Source organism: Sciurus vulgaris, assembly GCF_902686455.1.
Source record: "Sciurus vulgaris genome assembly, chromosome: 5".
Classification (NCBI taxonomy): domain Eukaryota; kingdom Metazoa; phylum Chordata; class Mammalia; order Rodentia; family Sciuridae; genus Sciurus; species Sciurus vulgaris.
Window position 1 is genome coordinate 101,412,248 of NC_136465.1, and position 19,872 is coordinate 101,432,119.

A 19,872-nucleotide genomic window follows, 5' to 3' on the forward strand; every position below is an offset into this window, starting at 1 on the left:
GGAACTTGCATATTTTCAGAGCTAAAATATGTTGATGTGTGTTTTGTCAAAATTTAAAAAAAACATGGAAAAGAGTATCTATAGAAACAAACACTTATAGAGAAATAATTATAAACTGATTAGTAGTCTTTCATAACATGTATAGTAAGGGTAAAAAAGGATAAATTCCAAATGAAGCCACTCCTTGTTATTAGTTTTGATTGGCCCCCAAATCGTGCTGTGACACCATTACTATGTAACATATATCATCAGGAACATTAATACACAAAAGGCATGTGTCACTGAGCCCTTTGACCCTTTCTACTAATATCAACTGTGCTGTTACCTCCATGTTCTATCTCATGGAAGGCAAGAAGAGTCAAGTAATTGCATAGCCAAGGAGAATGTGGGAGGAAATGCATCTTCCTATGGACTTGGACAGATCTTGTCTTAAAAGGACCATAGTCTTCACAGGGCCAGAGGTTCCTCCGAAGTAAAGAGAAGAGGGAATCATCCCCTAAGATAACAATGTACCACTAACATATACTATGAAACCTGAGCTGTACGATATTGTGTTAAAATAGTTTTCATTGACACTAAAATAATCAAGAGTAGGTCAAATGTATTTTACATGGTCTTTCATACCAATTAGAAATGCATTATCAATGACACTAATAACCAATACATGCATTATGCAGCCATCTCATTCTGTATTACTTTAGAAATGTTTATTCACACATAGTTGCCCTTTGCTGAGATAAAGGTCAAAATGAAATTCATGACCTACAGCTGAGGAACAAAGGATTTATAATATTAAGCTTAAAGAGCTTTCTAAAAGAGAAAATAACTAGCAAGTGAACTGTATGAAAAATGGATAATGATGTTTATTTATAAAGAACCCTACTCATTGTTAGAGGTAAAAAGATCTAAGAATCTTTCTCTCTCTAATATCTGATTGATGATTTAAGGGAGTTGCTGTTATTGACAAATCAACATTTATTTCTATAGTTATTCCTGTTCCTTCTATATGTCCATTTTTTTATGTTGGTGACCTAATTATGAAATCAATAAATTCAGTACCTTCAAATAGAAGTGTAATTACAAATAGTTGATTGATAGATTTCAAGAGTGTCAGAAAAGCTTTTTGACTCACTAAAGGAACTTTAAACAATTTGCCAATATTTGAAGTTTTATAATTCAATATAAATTCCTTGTTTTAAGTGATCCTATTGTGGTACAATACAAGGTCTGTAGAGATAGTGCCTTTAGGTTTAATGATTTACTTATATGTAAGTGTTAATAGGGGAAATAGATCCTTTCTGCCAATTGTTTTTTCCTGGATTCATTTGCTATACTCCAGCTACACTGGCTGTCCTTTGCTTTCTGGAATAGGTAGGATTTATTCTATCGCAGGGCCTTTGCCCATAATGATTTTTATCCACTAGTCTTAACAATTCTATGAGACCTTTAACTCTGAATGTCTTACCTAGTTGTCTTCTATGAGGTTTTTTTTTTTTTTTTTTTTTTTTAAGTCTTTCCTCTAGCATTACTTCCTCCTGACTCCTAAGACCTTATCAGTCTCCCTATTGATCTAGGACCTGAAAGCCTTTATGTATTATTGCAATTTGCAAGTATTCATTTAGTGTGTGATTATTTGACTGTTCTGTCTTTCCCTCCACCCCTTCCTCCCTCTTGCTCTTGGAACTAAGCTCCATTAAGCAGAAATTGTATTGGTTTGATTTTGCTCAACATGTACATCTAGAAGCTACTATACTGTCTGACCCAAGTAATCATTCAAGAAATATTTACTCCATATGTGATTAAAAATATATATGAAAAAAGATATATGAACTCGCTCCCAGTCCTTGACAATCTTCTGAAATTGTCTCCTGAAGAGTCATCTCCACAGCAGGCTGCCAGCTCCACAGTCACAAAGCATAGCCGCCAGGATCGGCCCACGTAGTCCTAGGGTAGACAAGAGTGGTGTTTCATGCCTCAGCTCATCCTGAATCTCTTGCAGGCTTCAGGGAAGCAAAGGATTTGCCTGAGAATAGAAGGATCTTGTTCCTCTTATTTCTAAGGTTATTTCTTGACTAGTCAGTTATGTAACCCACCCCAACCTGTATGCAAATGTCCCTCCTGTTCTGAATGTGATATTAATCTTCCTTAGTCATGCTACATGCTTCCTTCTTTTTATCCCCCCACCCAAGTTTGGCTTTCCTGAACTGCAGCCATTTTCTCCACAGTCACAATCTCTCTCTTTCCTCCTCAGCACTTTAGTCTTACTTTATTGATTTTGGCTTCCCTCTTATCATCTATGGGTTACCATGATTTTCTTAAAAATGCATTTTTAAAGTGAATTCTGAAGCAAAGCATGCTGTTCATGGCCATGTAAACCCAGTCACTGTGTTGCTCTTGACTTTCTCATTTTTGCATATATGTCAGCCATATTGAAAGCTAAAATAAAATGGTGTATAGCTAGTTGTAAAAATTGTTTAAAATGTCCTTGTCTCTTGACCCACTTACACATTTTGGAATTCATTAAAAAAAAATCTGAAACCAGGTGTGGTGGTGCACAACTGTAATCCCATAGGTTGGGGAGGATGAGGCAAGACAATCATGAGTTCAAAGCCAGTCTCAGCAACTTAGCAAGGACCTAAGCAACTCAGGGAGACCCTGTGGCTAAGTAAAATACAAAAAAAAGGGTGAAATATTTCCTAAGATTTCTACTGTAAGTTGTTTATCAATATTATTTATAATAACAAAAATGTGGAAAACAACCTCAAGGTTCCCATTTCAGTCATGCTTAAATATTTTCAAAATCTACAATATGAGGTATCTAAATAGTCAAACTCATAAAAACATAGAGTAGAATGATGTTTGCAAAGATCTGGGAGGAAGGAGAAATAGGGAATTGTTGTACAAGAGGTTCCTAGTTTTAGTTATGCAAGAAGAATAAATTCTAGAGATCTATTGTACAATAAAAAAGATAACAATACTATAGTTAACAATACTATAGCGTGTTTTGCACTTTTAAAGTTTGTTAATAAATAGACCTTATGTTCAATGTTCTCATTACACACTCTCTGTCTCTTCTCTCATACAAACACATACAAAGAGCACAGCAAACCTTTGGAAGTAATAGATATGTTTATTACCTCGATTATGATGATGATTTCACAGGTATATGCATGTGTTCAAAGCTATTAACTTATATATATTTAATATGTGCAGCTTTTGAATGTCAATTATAGTTCAGTATCTTAAAAACATATGCTATAAATATCATGTATTAATAATTCATATAAAGTATTTAAAAACAAGGGGATTGAGTATAATGCACAAATTATAAATGTTCAATATAGAGTGGCATAAATAGTATTAGCATAATTTCATAAGATAGAAAGAGAGGTATGTGTTTCTGGCACTCATGTAAAAAAAAGAAGAAAATCAAAATGAGAGAGGGAAGTGGAAGTGAGAGAAGCAAAGAGAAAGAAAATATTTCTTCAGTCATGTAAAGCAAATAGCCAGTATTTTACATTAATCTTTTTCAGGTAATGAAATCTTCCTTGGAAATCCACTGTGGAAAACTCAATATATAAGCAAAGATTAAGGCATTTTCATTTCCACACATATATCATTAAGGTGTAATATCAACAATATCTTTAGGGTAGTTATAAAGATAAATGAATAAAGTATACATTAAATGTCTTTATAATAATTTAATTGCTTTAGAGACATAAATTTTTATTAAATGCTTCAGTTTCAAGGATTACAAAAGGGACTCAAACTCATTATAAGTATCTTACCTTAAATCAGACAGACCCTAGAGAGGCTAGATTCTGAGACTCCAGAGATATTATGTCCTGAGACTCTAGACAGGATAAGCAGAGGTAATCAGACAAAAGCCACACTTTTCAACTTCTTGTTCAAATAAGGACAAAGATATGGGTGGGGGTAGAGTCAGGGTTGTGGCCTTTTGCTAGGAAGAGGATGGTCTGGAATAAGAATTAAATGCGATACCAACTCCTCATCCAGCATAGAGGCATCTTTAACACTGGGGCCATGGCTGCCTTCCTATTGACAGCAGGATTCTTAGATGCCAGATACTACTTACAGAATTCATGGTAGACCATGAATGTATCTGAACCTAAGCCGAGTAGTTTATATCATAATTTGTAGGCACTGACCTACTTGGAACTTACAAATCCCAGTGTGTTGACCTGGTATTTGACCCTGGGTATGTCCTAACTTTAATTTGACAAAAAAAGCTGGGCTTTGGTTTTATAATGTCCAACCCCAATTCATACTGCTGATTTGGATTTTACTATATGGCCCAGAACTGTTCATTTCCAGTGACTTCTGTCATTGTATGTTCCAGTTTAAGAAAAGAGACCAATACTCTAACTGATACTATTATATTTTCCATTGCAAAAGGCAGTATCTATATCATCAGTTTTTATATTCTCAATGAATTCTTAGAAATCTCAGGGTAACATTTTCTTTTAGTATGTACATTTTCTTTAGTAACATTTTCTTTAGTATGTACAGGGTTTCTGGTCTAATTCCTAGGTCTTTGGTCCACTTTGAATTGTGCAGGGTTAGAGATTGGGGTTAAATTTTATTCTACTACTTATGGATTTCCAGTTTTCTAAGGACCATTTGTTGAAGAGATATCTTTTCTCTAATGTATGTTTATGGTGCCTTTGGCTAGTATGAGAAAACTATATTTATGTGGGTTTGTCTCTGTTCCATTGGTCTTCGTGTCTGTTTGGTGCCAATATCATGCTTTTTTTAATTATAGCTCTATAGTATAATTTAACTTCTGGTATTGGGATGCTTCCTTCTTTGCTTTTCTCAGTAAGGATTACACCTCAGATACAGTGTTAATTTCCATGATGTATAAAGAACTCAAAAAACTCAACACCAACAAAATTAATAACCCAATCAATAAATGGGCAAAGGAACTATACAGACACTTTTCAGAAGAAGAAATATGAAAGGTCAACGAATATAGGAAAAATGTTCAACAACACTAGCAATTAGAGAAAAGTAAATTAAAGCTACATTGAGCTTCTGTCTCACTCCAGTCAGAATGGCAATTATCAAGAATACATGTAACAATAAATGTTGGTGAGGATGTGGGGAGAAAGGTACACTCGTATGTTTCTAGTGGGACTGCAAATTGGTGCAACCACTCTGGAAAGCAGTATGGAGATTTCTCAAAAAAAGGAGAATGGAACCACCATTTGACCCAGGTATCTCACTCCTTGATATATATCCAAAGGATTTAAAATCAGCATACTACAGTGACGGAGCCACATCAATGTTTATAACAACTCAATTCACAATAGCTTAACTATAAAACCAAGGTAGGTGCCCTTCAACAGATGAATAAAGAAAATGTGATATATATACACAGTAGAATATTTCTGAGCCATAAAAAAGAATGACTTTATGACATTTGCAAGTAAATGTATGGATCTGCTTTATTTTTCTAAGAATTGCACCTCAAATAGAGCATTAACTTCCAGGATATTATTGTGGGAAGAGAGGGAATGATAGATATTCAATAGATTAGAAAAGGGGAATGAAGGGGAGGGAAAGGGAAAGGAAAAGGAAAGACAGTAGAATGAGCCTAAGATAATCTTCCTATGTACATATATAAATACACCATAGTGAATCCTGCCATCATGTACATCCATAAGAATGGGGTCCTAATTAGACTAAGATATATTAGATGCTTGTATAATTGTATCAAAATAAATTCTACTGTTGTGTGTAACTAAAAAGAACCATTTTTTAAAAAAAGAAATTGTTGGGTAATAAGGAAACTGTGAAAATTGAAATTGAATATGCAGCCTAGGCTATGACAATAAGTTAATGTATGTGTAGAAATAATCCTTTTCCAGATCATTAATGAATTATTAGATGTTAGAAAATACTGTGTCACTCTGGTCACAAAGATCTCCATGACTTATTGGTATCTTATTATAATTATCTAACTGGTTCGAATGAATTTTAAGCTGTAATAATTCACTTACTTAGCAATAGCCTGAGAAAGAGCTATTCATTGTTTAATCCCTGTACATTCACTTAGGAATTCTACCTCTATTGTTACCAGAATTCCCACCATGGTCATCACTGCTTTCCTTATCACAAGGTAAATTTTTGCATCTCCAACTCAGCTAAAATTCCTTGTAAGAATTAGACCTCCACTCATATACGTAATAAGCTGGTACTAGTATTTATTCTTTGACTTCTTACAGATGTTAGGCGCATGTCACTTTCCTCAATGTCTACTCACCTTTGAAAGGCAGAGAAATTTTCATACTCTTCCCTGTGCACTGAAATACCTGCATCCTGATAGCTCTACTGCTTCAAGGGGGACCTGCAGTAGGGCTGAATACAAGATCAGTGGAGCAGCAGGAGGAGATTGAGGGGAAAGAAGGAGGTACGGGAAAGGGGAGGAAATGTGGAAAGAATTTGACAAAATTACACTACATACATTCATATACCACAGTGAATTGCACCTTTCTGTATACCTATAAAACATAAATTTAAAGAAAGAAAGAAATGGAAGACCAGTAGAGTAGAGGACAGGGAATAGGGGAGAGAAGAGGATAGAAAAAGAGTAGGCATCAGGGACTGAAACATAGCAAATTAAATTTCATGCCTTTATGATTATGTCAAAATGCATCCAATTATGATGTAAAACTATAATGCACTAATAAAACCATTTAAATTTTTTAATGTAGTACTTCTCCAAATTAAATCATGTACATACCTCCTCCATATTTTTTGCCATATTTTTCAGATGTGCAGTTAATTACTTATTACTCTCATTGCTTCTCTTCCTTTTCTTAATGTATATATTAATAAATATGCTTTTATCAGCACTGCAATCATCGATACCATTATACCAAAACTTTATTAAATGTTAAAAAATTTTTAAAATCAATGTTGAATATTGGAGTGAGCCTGTATAAGTTATCAGATATTTATCTACTTGATAGATACTAGAAAATGATTCCCAATTTATCAAAGCTTAAGATTTTTCAATTCTACAATGATATGAAAGTGATATGCAGAAAGATAGCCATTTATTTCATCAATATATCGCTAGAATGTTTAAAACTTAATTCTTCAAGAATAATGTGGGTCAGGGATATAGCTTAGTGGTAGAATGTTCCCTGGCATATGGAAGGTCCTGAGTTTAATCTCTGACTCACACACACAAAAAAAAAAAAAAAAAGAAAAGAAAGGAAGGAAGAATGAAAGTGTTTATTATTATAAATTATCAAGTTTTAGATCTTCAAAACAATCATTAATAAGATTAATTTGATAATGCAATATTATTGCTTTTTATATCAACCAATTTTGAGAACATCAACTGAACCATATGCACATAGTCATTTCTCTGAATCTGTGGATTTTACATCTTAGGATTTATGGCGACTAATGAAATATTTGAAAAAAAAACTGCATCTGGAATGAACAGGTACAATTTTTTTATTTCCTAAGGAATACAATAATTATTCCCTAAATGATACAGTATAACAACTATTTACAGAGCATTTACTTTGTGTTGGTATTATTACTAATCTAGATATGATTTCAAATATATAGGAGGATGTGAATAGGTTATATGAAATTAGTACAGATTTTACATAAAGAACTTGTGCATCCACAGATTTTAGTATCACTAGGGTCCTGGAAGCAATCTTCTGCAGACATGGAGGGATGACTGTATGCACATATTGGAAATAATATTTAATTGCTTTCTGTGAGAATATTTAATGTGAAATTTATTAATAACATAAGATAAATAACTTTTAGTAATAAACTTGTTTTAAGAAGCCAAAAAAAAAAAATCTGCAAAAAATAAAACAGAGATATGCTCGGGCATAACCTTAGACTTGGGAACCAAATCTCATTATTGGCAATATCTTTAAGCAACAGACAGTTCACATTTTACTCTTGAATTTAAATTATCAAGGCAATCCAAACAATATGTTAATGCTTCCAGCCTAAATCAGATTATGTATATTATTAGTAGAGAATTAAGAACTGTTCATATGTTACATATCAGCATTATCCTAAAACTCACGAAAGTATTAACCTTAATGTATTAACTTTTTTTTAAGTTCCGAAGATTTGAACTGGAAAAGAAAGTTTTAAGCTGCTAATTTTCCATACTTTAATGCATTCATTTCATGAACAATAAATGAATTTTCAATCGTAAATTACTCCATGCTTATAGCTAAATGGGTTCAGAAAACAGTATTTTACTTCTGTTTCCAACACAGAAGTTTTGTTTTTTAGGTTTTGAGCCCAGATTTCCAAACATTATCTGTATACCTTGCCAAATACCTTAGCTATCTCTAAATTAGGATATGCCTTTATTTAAAATGGTCTTTCATGAACTATTAAACTATTAAAAAACAAATAAACAAAATCTTCCAACAGAATCTAAGAAGGAAAAAGGGACTGATTCTATAGTATCTATACAACATACTTTATTCAACTTTATAGCTGTATCATCACTGACAAAATACATACTGATCAGAACTATGCACAGCAGCCAAAGTATGACTTTAGCTATTCATTCAAGAATGTGTGACTTGAGAATACTGATTATCTCCCCAACTCCCCATCCCAAGAAAATTAGTCCAACTAAAAGACTTAAGGAAAGAGGAATATGGTCCTTAAGCAAGACTATCCTACAATTTGACTACAAACACTATCCACAGGTAGTTACGTGTCCGGTAAGCTGAAAAAAATAAAATGTAACAATGTTTACTTTGATCTGCCTTTGATTAATAAAATGAACTAACATTTTAAATACCATGTAATAATAGTTTAAGCTTATGCCTACAGCCCTAAAATATGTCAACAAATTTGACACATCATAAAAGCTGTAGGTGCAGAAACAAAACACAGCTTTGTAATTTGAGATGGTTTAATACTTAAAATCCAACTAAAATTAATGTGTATGTTCATGCGCAACACATGGTATAATTATATTCATTTATAAGGTTTCCTGATGCAAAGTTGGCTGAAGCCTACTATATTTTTCTAATTTATGTTTGTCAAAATTTTGCATTTTGCCAAGTACCATTACCTAGAATCTGTTTTTGCCTATTACCATAGTATTTCTGAATGATTTTAAGGGAAAATACAACATGAAATACAATGTTTTTAATTTGTTTGTTTGTTTTTACTGAGAACCTAACTCAAGGTTTCATGCATGGTAGGAAAACATTCTACTGCAGAGCTATACCCCCACCCAAAGAACGTTAACTTTAATTATAGACAGTAAAATATGCTTCCCTGTCCATTTATTGGAAAATAATTATACCAACAGATTTTGCCACTTTTGGCAATGTATACTCAAACCCACTTAAAATGTTTCATATTCTTGGAATTTTACTAGGGTTGTTTATTTTATAAACTCCCAAGTATTTCCTGTGAGTGGGTAATTCCGTAAAAAAGTATGTTATGAACTGAATATTTGTTTCCCCACAAAATTTCTATTTGAACCCCTAACCCCCAATGCAATGGTATCTGGAGATGGGGGGTCTATTGGAGATAATTAGATTAGATAATAAAGGGCAAGCCCTAGTATGAAAGAATCAGTGCTCTCATAAAAAGACACAGACAGACACCCCCTCACCACCTCTCCACCAGCATATACTGAGGAAAGGTCATGTGAGCACACAACAGGAAGGTGGCCATCTTCAAACTAGAAATAGAGCCCTCATCAAAACCAGTTGTGCCAGATCTTGGTCTGGAACTGGAGCCTACCAGAATGATGAGAAATAAAAGTCTGTTGTTTAAGCTGCCCAGTCTATGGTGTTATGGTATTATGGTGGTTTTGTTTGTTTTCCATGGCAGTTCAAGCAGACTAAGACACAGTGACATATTATTTCATTTATCAGCTCAGTGACCTGATGAACCGGAAAGGAGACCAAGCTCCTTGAGCCCCTACAAGGAAGCCCCTCCTGCTTGCCACAGGATGGATAGAACTGACAAAACCACCACCGAGAGCAGAGCAGCTCTCAGCTAGCCAGCCAATCTAGGGAGGAGGCGACTGACCCACCATTCATAGCTATGTCCAGGTCAGTGGTCATGGACCCTGGCATGGTTAAAATGTTGATCTGCTCCTAAATTCATAAGGAAATTTAGTTGACATTGTACAGTTTTAAAGGGTGGGAACTTTAAGTGGTGATTAAGCCAGAAAGGCTCTGTCCTCTTAACTGGATTAATGCTGTGATGGCAGAAATGGATTTAGTATCTTCAGAGTTCATTCTTTATGAAAGGGTGAGTTTGGATCTCTTTTCCCCTCTTTCTTTCACCTTCATTTTTCCCTTCTGCCATGGGATGACACAGCAAGAAGACCCTCAGCAGATGCCAGGTCCTCACTTTGGACTTCCAGCCTCTGGAACCATAAGCCAGGAAATTTTCATTTGTTATAAATTACCAAGTCTGTGGTATTTTGTTATGGCAACACAAAATAGATAAAGAGCACCCCACTAGAGAGGCTATTTTTCTTTATTGTAATACCTCAAATAACCACAGAAAATTATGGGCTGTAGATATGAGTACACCTACATTAATTTACGACTCATAGACTGTTTGTAGCTTTAGATGGGATAGGGCTTAATAAAAAAGAATGATGTATGATTTGTTCTTCAGGAAACACAAGAAAGAACTGTTAAATACTAGTGAGAAAAAGAGGGGTGGGGGAGAAAAAGAAAGCAAGAGAGGGAGAAAGAAAATGAATTATTTCTTTAAAAATAAGCTTCCTTTTGGTTTTTCAAATCTATTCTATTTTTCTTTAAATGTAACTTTATTAACTTTTTTTAAGCTTTCTCAATGCCTACCTTTGGAGAGGTAATTGCTATTGCTATTTATGTCCAGCCATGGCAAGCAGCAGTGAAAAGTGTGACAATGGGGACCTGGCTTGTCTGGGCCTTGCCTGATACCAGGGCCTCACCACCCTAACAAGACTGCTGGGTCACTGTGACTACATGGTCTCCCTGAAGTGAAAACACAGGGAAGTTATTTACAAGGAGTAAACATCGTATTATGAAGAGGAAACAGAAGCAAGAAAAATGAGGTAAATTTCCCAATTATAGACTCTTAGGCAGTTTCTAAAAGCTTCTTGTCGAGATTATAAATGTAATTGTTAAGTGTCTGCTAAGAGTAGCAAACAAGTATACCAATGATCAGAATCAAAAAACAATCTTTTCTGGAAAAAAGGAAGAAAGAAAGAAGTCATTTCATGATGCCGTCAAGGTCACGAAAATAATCTATTACTCCTTTGAAACTATCAGTTCCTTTTAGTAAGGTTGCTTTCCACAGCTGTAATCAGCAAACAGCATTATCCTGTAACTGTCTGTGACTTTGTTAAGTGGTGAGGCATCTTAACTTGTGGGTCATGTGAATGTGCCATATGAATTTCACATTACCTACTATAAAGAGAGAAGACGTTCATTTGTCATGTGAATGCTGTACATCGCTCCAACTCTAGGCCAGTGCATTTATTTATTCATGCTGATTTTCTTCTATGGTGTGCCACTTCAGGATATTAGTGACATTAAACTTGAACAATTCTAATTCATAATCATTTACTATCATTTTCCTTTAAACCCAGTAATTGTTCTTGACCTGGTGACTCAATCTTTGACAGTTAGTGACACAACCTTTCTTGAAGATCTGACTTTCACATTACAGGACTAACATTCATTTAGACCCAGTAATTAGAAAATACTTTTGTTTCACTTAAAAACTCTCAGGTAGGCTGCATGTTGAATGTCCATACATTAGGGAAAACCCAGACTACAAGCTTATTGAGCAGAAACTTCTGCTTCTTCAAGCATCATGGAGGAGGTACAATCTGCTAGAGAAAGAGTAAATATGTCAATGAATTTGAACTCAGTTAATGTCAAAAATTTCTATCTTAATGAAAATGTTGCAGTACTTACTCTTGCAAACAAAAAACTCATTTCCATTTAATCAAAATTTGTTTTTTAGCACATTTCCTATTAGGTCACTGTATGGTGTCAACCTGGAGGATCATATGTTCCCTTCATTTTTTCCCAAACTATGTTACAGCTTTGACTAATTTTCTAGGACCAGAAACATATGTTGCTCTTATATAATGTTTTCATGCCCATAAAACATATTGTATGATTGCGCATAGCACAGGCCCTCTGCTGAAAGTGACTGATGAGTTCCAAATCTGGGGAAACAGTTTAACACAGTTTTCTTACCCGTGGGGGCTAGATAATAGAACACAGATGCTGATGTGTTATGGGAGGGCATAAACACTGCCAGTTTCAGGGAAACAAGAACATTACTAACAAGAGCAATTAACATTTCTGAACTGACTTGTGATGCTGACAACATTTCTACTAAGTCTAGTAATTTCAACAAGTAAATTTGCCACCCAGATTTTAATTCCTAATTCTTCATAAATACTCTAGCATGATGAGATTCTAATTTGATTTTTTGGCTCCATGTTGTGGATTTTTCCTTTTTCTTTTTTTTAAATTAATTCAATCTTATTTATTTTTAAAAATTGTTTATTTTTTTTACAGTCTGCATTTTGATTCATTGTACACAAATGGAGTGCATCATTTCGTTTCTATGATTGTACACGATGTAGATTCATACCATTGGTATAATCATACATGTGCATAGGGTAATGATGTCTGTCTCATTCCATGATTTTTCATACCCCTGTCCCTCTCATTTCCCTCTACAAAGAACCCAAACAATAAATGGACCAAGGAACTGGACAGACACTTTACAGAAGACATATAGATGATTAATAAATATATGAAAAAGTGTTCAACATCTCTGGTAATTAGAGAAATGCAAATTAAAACAACTCTAAGATTTCATCTTACTCCAGTTAGAATGATTATTATCAAGAACACAAATAATAATAGATGTTGGTGTGGATGTGGGGAAAAAGGCATACTTTTACATTGCTGGTGGAGTTGCAAATTGGTGCAACTACTCTGGAAAGCAGTGTGGAGAATCCTCAGAAAACTTGGAATGGACCCACCTTTTGACCCATTTATCCCACTTCTCAGTTTATAACCAATGGGTTTTTCTTTTTGAAGAGGATGGAGTGGTAATGGGTATTGAACCCAGGGAACTTTACCACTGAGATAGGCCCCCAGTCATTTTTTCCCTTCTTTTTACAGTTTAAAACTAAGCTTTAATCAGAACATTAGAGAATTCCCCCACCCTTTACCCGAATTACATGTATGAATTAGAAGTATCAAATACATTCTGCTGGGAGAGTTGTAAGAAATATACCTTCTCTAAGACACAGTGCAAAGTGAAGAAAGCTGATGGTGAAACAAACATTGGAAAATCACTCTTGGCAAACCAGGTTCTACTCTAAGCACATTATTAACAGAGGGCATTGAGGATAGTGGTGCGCTGCCCCCAGTCATTTTTATGTTTTATTTTGAAGGGTCTCACTAAGTTGCCCAGACTAGCCTTAAACATGCCAAGTCTGGTCTCAAACTTACAATCCTCCTGCATCAGCCTCCTGAGTTGCTGGTATTATAGGCACGAGAAAGCACACCCAGCCAATTTTATTTTTATTAAGTACAGATACAGGTAAGTAGAAAATGTATTTTGTGTTAACTGAGTCGAGACATTAAAAAAATATAGCTTAATGCTTTGTTTTCCTTCTTACTTGAGTAAATCTGATCAGAAAATACAATATTCCTTCCTAGAAATTTTAGCTCTATGTATAACATCATTAAGAACTTGTAAATTTTTTGCAAGATTTTGAAAATATTGGCTAAAATCCTTGTGCAGGCAGGATGATGATCCTTTAAAGGTTTACATATCATAGTCCCCAGAACCTGTGAGCATGCGAAGGTAAATGGCAAATTGCAGTAGGAATTATGGTTATAGATGGAATTAAGTTAATAAATAACATTAAAATAGGGAGATTATCCTGGATTATCCATCTGATATTTATATAGAGAGGTCCTCACACAAGAAGAGGGGGCAGAAAAGAAGGTGAAAGTAATGTGATGTGAGAAGAGTTTGACTTGATGCTTCTGATTTTAAAGATGGAAGAAAGGGGGTATAAATTAGGGAATGAGAAGTCTTCGGAAATGAATTTTCTCCTATAGCCCCTATAAAGAGCATGGCCCTGCTGGCACTTGACTTTATCCTGGTGAACTGATTAGGAGATTTGACTTATAGAACTGTAAGAAAATAAATATGTGTTGTTTTAAAACATCAAACTTGTGACAACTTGATAGAGCAGTAATAAGGAAGTAATGCAAACTTTATCTTCCCTAGATTGTCTAAGTTAGAATTTAACTCTACATTCTACCATTCTAATAAGATGGCCTATTTGATGAAAAGCTTTCTAATAGATTTAATGAAAAGGAGACCCACAACTATGATATTCATAATAATTTTGCAGTATTTGTTCCGAAATTATCTGGGTGTATCTCTAGATACATGGAGAAATCCAAGTATCACCTTCCATGTGACTATATCAAGCTACCGTTAAATTTATTCCTAAGTAATTTCCCCTGAGGTCTTAAGTAAGATTATTAGATAATTATTTGCCACATTTTAAAAATAATCACATATAATCAGGCTCACTAATTTAACATTTTCTGTCTTCAAGTTATTCCTATACCTACTTTTAAGGAAATAATAATAATTTTGGTCTTCCAAAAAGATAACATAGAAACAGCAAAAAGCAAAATTACATCATGGTAATACTGTATATATTCTTTAAATCAAGCCCACCCCTGAAGAAGTTTGTCAGTGGCTTGGATCCTTTAGTAGTAGAGTACAATTAAATGGATCATTGGACTTGACCCTTAAAAATTCCTTTTTAACATGAATTTATAAAATGATATGGTTCTCCACTGCTATGGAAAAAAGCACAGAATCAGATTGCTTTTGTATAATAAAATCTTTATTATATTTGAAGGTTTAAAGTTATGCTGAACAATATCTTATTTAGTTGATGTTATGGTTTAGATATGAGGTATCCCAGAAATTCTCATGTATGAGACAATTCAAGAAAGTTGAGGTGAAATCATTGAATTATAAGAACCTTAACCTAATCAGTGCATTAATACACCAATTGATAGATTAACTGGTTGGTAATTTGGTTGTGGCATGTGAAATCACACCCAGGTGATTTTACTTTTATTAAGTACAGGTAAGTAGAGAATGTGTTTTCTGTTAACTGAGTTGACATGCCTTTGGGGTTTACATTTTGACCCTGGTAAGCAAAACTCACCTCCCTGTACACTTCTTGTTGCCGTTCCCTTCTGCCATGGTGTTCTGCCTTACCTTTGGCCCAGAGCTGTGGAGTCGGCCATCTACCGACTGAGACCTCCATAACTGTGAGCTAAAATAAACTTTTCTGTGTTGTTCTTCTCAGGTCTTTATAGCAATGAAAGTGCTGACTAAAACAGTTGGCATGTTTGCAGACTTGTTTTAAGGATGAAATGTTAAAACTTTGCAAAGTCAGACATGGTAATTGACACAGAAAAGTCACTAATTAAGCTTTCAAAAATACCGGGTTATTTCTTTAACTACAAGTTATTTTTATTCTAAACAAAATACAATAAAGCTTCCACAGGAATTTTATGAATATGAATTAATAATTGCTTCGTGATTTAGAGAGGGTATTGTAAATATTTGCTCATAATCATGGATTACTTGACTTTTCTGAGCATCACAACATAGATACCATTTGGAAAATTATTTAACCAAAGGTTGAAACAATTGTATCTGAAGCTGTTTCTTGTCTGCAATGAAATTACTTTTATTCTTCTTGACATAGTCTATATATTTTTCAAAACAATTGTCAAAATATGCTCTTTATTTTACATTGAAACATATTTAAAACTATAGAGTACTTTTCATACTGAATTACAAATCCTAGAACTCTCAAGTTCTTTTGTGAGACTGAGTCTATGGGGGTGGGGCAGGAGCACATAAGTGACACAGGTTACATTCCTGTCCTTTAATCAAATAGCTCAGTTCATATGTTGGTTTTCACATTTCATTGTAAGAAAGGTTTAGGCACCACTGTCTTAGAGAACTTCATTACAAGAAAATTTAAATTAATATAAAATTTATTAATGGGAACATTTAAATTCTGACATAGAATGATGGCTATCCCTGGACACACACAGCAACCCTGAATAAAAATATCATTCCTTGTAAATGTGGTCATACAACAAACATGTAATTAAGAAATGGAAATGGAAATGGTGTTTAAATTGCATAAACCATGTCCTTAAAAGGAAAGGAAAATGTTTGCCCCTAGTGAACCAATTTTCTTTATTCTACTGCTTGGAACAGGGATTCTTAGAGCTCTCTCTACTTTGAAATTTGAGGGTAAAACCCAACCTACCAAGGAAATCTGAAGACCACCGAAACTTCCTTGAATTATCTAAGTTCAGGATTTAGTGTAAGAAAGAAAGGAACTCCTTTTATGTTTAAGTAACAGTCATTTTGGATTTCTGTTACACACAGACAAACCTAAATAAAATGCCATCTTAGGAGCTTTTATAATATTACTACTAAAGACTATTAAACCCAATTGAATTTTGATAACTAGATAAATTAGATCTGGAATTTTATAGTTTATTTATTTGTTTTTTGGCAATGATAACAGTTAGGTGAAAACATAGACAATTGTTCAAGAATTATTTCCAGATAAATGTAAGTAGACTAAAATAATATTGTGGCTTTCAAAATGTGTTGTATTTGGTAAAACTGAGAGCTATTATCTCATCTCAGATTTTATACATATATATATGTATGTTTAAAATCCATAATACTACTTTCAATTTAACCAAAATCACAAGAATACTCTGAATTAAAATGAAGTACACTAAAGGCAAAATGTGTGAAGCAAAAGCATGTTAATAGTCCCAAGTTGCAATGAGTCTTTTAAGTAATAGTAAACAAATGTTTCTAAAAGCTTTTGAAGTGAAAAACATTTATTCATTTAAGTCAAAAAGCACCATTACCCTGCAGAATCCGTTAGAATTGGTGACAATAATGAAGTGAATTGTCTTGCTAGATTAGGTAGTAAGTATAAATGTTCACGATTCACTATTCAAAAGCATACAAAAACAAAAATGACTTTTCATAGTCTTTTCATGGTCAGAAGAATGGCGTTTCAGTATTGGCATTTAAATAAGGAATACTAAAGAAATTCAAAGAGTAAACACAGCGATATAATAGATTTCTGCACTAAGGATTGAATACTGATGAGATGCATAAGAGAAGAGAATTTCATACATGTACACAAGGATAGGGTTTAGCTAGCTCTTTAGGTCAACTTTTTCATCCCTGGGACTAAAGAACCTGACCAGAATAATTGTAAAGGAGGAAAAGTTCATTTGAGGGCTCACTGTTTCAGATGTCTTAGATCACAGAAGGCCAGCTCCATTCCTCAGCTCTCAGGGTGTGCAGAAAATCATGGTAGAAGAGCGTGGCAGAGGAAAGCAGCTCACATGATGATGAGGAAGCAGAGAGAGAGACTCCACTCTCCAGATACAAAATATATACCCCATAGCCACGCCCCCAGTGAATCACCTCCTCAAGCCACATCTCACAGGGCCTTCAGTTACCGCTCAGTTAATCCCTATCAGGGGATTAATTCACTGATTGGGTTAAGACTCTTACAACCCAATCATTTCTCCTCTGAACCTTCTTGCATTGTCTCACATGTGAGCTTTTGGGGGACATCTCATATCTAAACCATAACATTATGCTAGGAATGCATCAAAGAAAATCTGGAGCAAGGGGAAGAGTAATGCAAGAGATCTGAGCCAGGATGAAAACAAGCTGTCTGGTCAAATACGACAGGACCATAAGTCAAGGAGGTGGGTACTCAGCACAAGTCAGCACAAATACCAGCACATGCTAGGTATTTGACTGTGGTTATCAGAGAGTGCTAGTGTCAGAGATGCAATGCAAAAGCTGTTTAAAGACTGGAAGAAAGATATGAAATACTACAAGAAAATCTTATTAGTGGGAACACAGAGGAATGAGGTAGAATTTCAGTCAAGGTAACAATGTACAAGAAAAAACTGCCAACATATATTGGAAATTCCAAAGTCAAAGACATATGAGCCTAACTTTCTTATGTACATATATGAATATACCGCAGTGAATCTCACCATCATGTATATCCATAAGACGCTAATTAAAAAAAAAAAAATAAGTAAATAGCAGAAAGATAAGTAGAGTAGAGGGAAGGGGAGAGAGAAGGGAAGTATTAGGGACTGAATTAGAGAAAAATATAAGCCATGCTTTTATAATTATGTCAAAGTGAACCCTAATGTTATGTGTAACTAAAAAAAATCCATAAAAAAAAGACAGAGACTTATAAGTGGAGTGCTCAATGTTATTTATGCATCTCTCAGCCTAGGAAAAGTCAACCTTTGGGAAGAAGGGAAGGAGATTCAGCCTAAAGCGACTTCAGGTGACAAACTAAACAATACTGCTTTCTTATAAATCCCTACAAGGCCACAGGAAGCAATCTGTCTCTATGAGGTGGGTAAAGGAGTGCAGGTCAAAGAGAAGACCTGGAGAGCACAGGCGAGGTGATGAGGGAATTGCAGTAAATATGAACCACAAGAGGAGGGAAGAAGTAGAATGAATTGTAGTGATGGGTGAGGCTGGGCGTCACACCAGGTTGCAGACAAATAAGTCAAAGGAATTGCAAGAGAATTGGAATTTAAAAAAAAAAGCATAATTTAAAGAGTACTAGAGACTAGAGCATCTGGGGAGTCAATACAAAATGAAATAAAGATGAAGTTCAGACAAAAAATTTAAAGTATTTTTGAATACTTAAAAGTAAAGGAAAAATTAAGATCAAATTTCAAAAGTAGTGGTTATTTAAACAAATTTTAGGGTGTCCATTCATCATGTTATAGAAGAATGTTTATTGAAAAGGAAAGAGACTCATAATACATTAAGTGAAAAAGGGAACAAAACAAGATATACAAAAAATTAAGATTTTTATATAAAAATGCCTTAAAAGTATGGAATAATACATATAGTATAGTCAACGTGGACAGTCTTACATTTGTTTAGTTATATTTGTGTAATTAATGTGCACTTATGCTACTTTTAGGCAGAAGGGGACTGGTAATTTTATATTTTAAATAAATGCAGTTATAAAATTCTGTATTTAAAATGTTGTTTTAAGTCTTGAGCAATTTCAAAGTAGAAACTGATTACTTTTAATTGATAATATTAAGAAAGCAACCATCCCTAATACTAGCAGTGGAGTGATTAGAGTAAATCAAGTAAAAATGAAAAGAGATAACTTGAATTTTGAAAAAAGAAAAAGAAACTAAAGCTCAGAGCAGAAATGCTTTCCTTTAGTTATTACTTGGCTAAAATGTTTCACCCAATTCTAATGATGAGAAATTAGCCACTAATATCAGGTCCCACATAATAATTATGTAGTTTGCTGTATATAATTATGTTCAAGTTAACTGTATGATAATGTAGCTTTGTTCACTATTAAATTCATCCTTTGCTGTCTTCATAAAGTCTGTAATTATAAAACCTGTTCTTGTTTAGTTTCAGCTAGATAATCAAATCAAATCAACTCTAATCAACCTGGTAGTCAAGATTCTGTTGTGCAGAAAGGAAAAACAAAGTAAACAGTCTTCCTTAAGGAATGCTATCCTATTAAGTTTCTCTTAACCCAGGCTGGGTTTGGAGTCTAATATAAAAGCAACTGCTGAGTTATCTGGAGGAGCATTTTGAAATAAATTATCATCCAGAGAGAACCCAAAATAACAAGAAGGTTTTGCCCAAACCAATAGCTTTTACTTTCTACTGTCT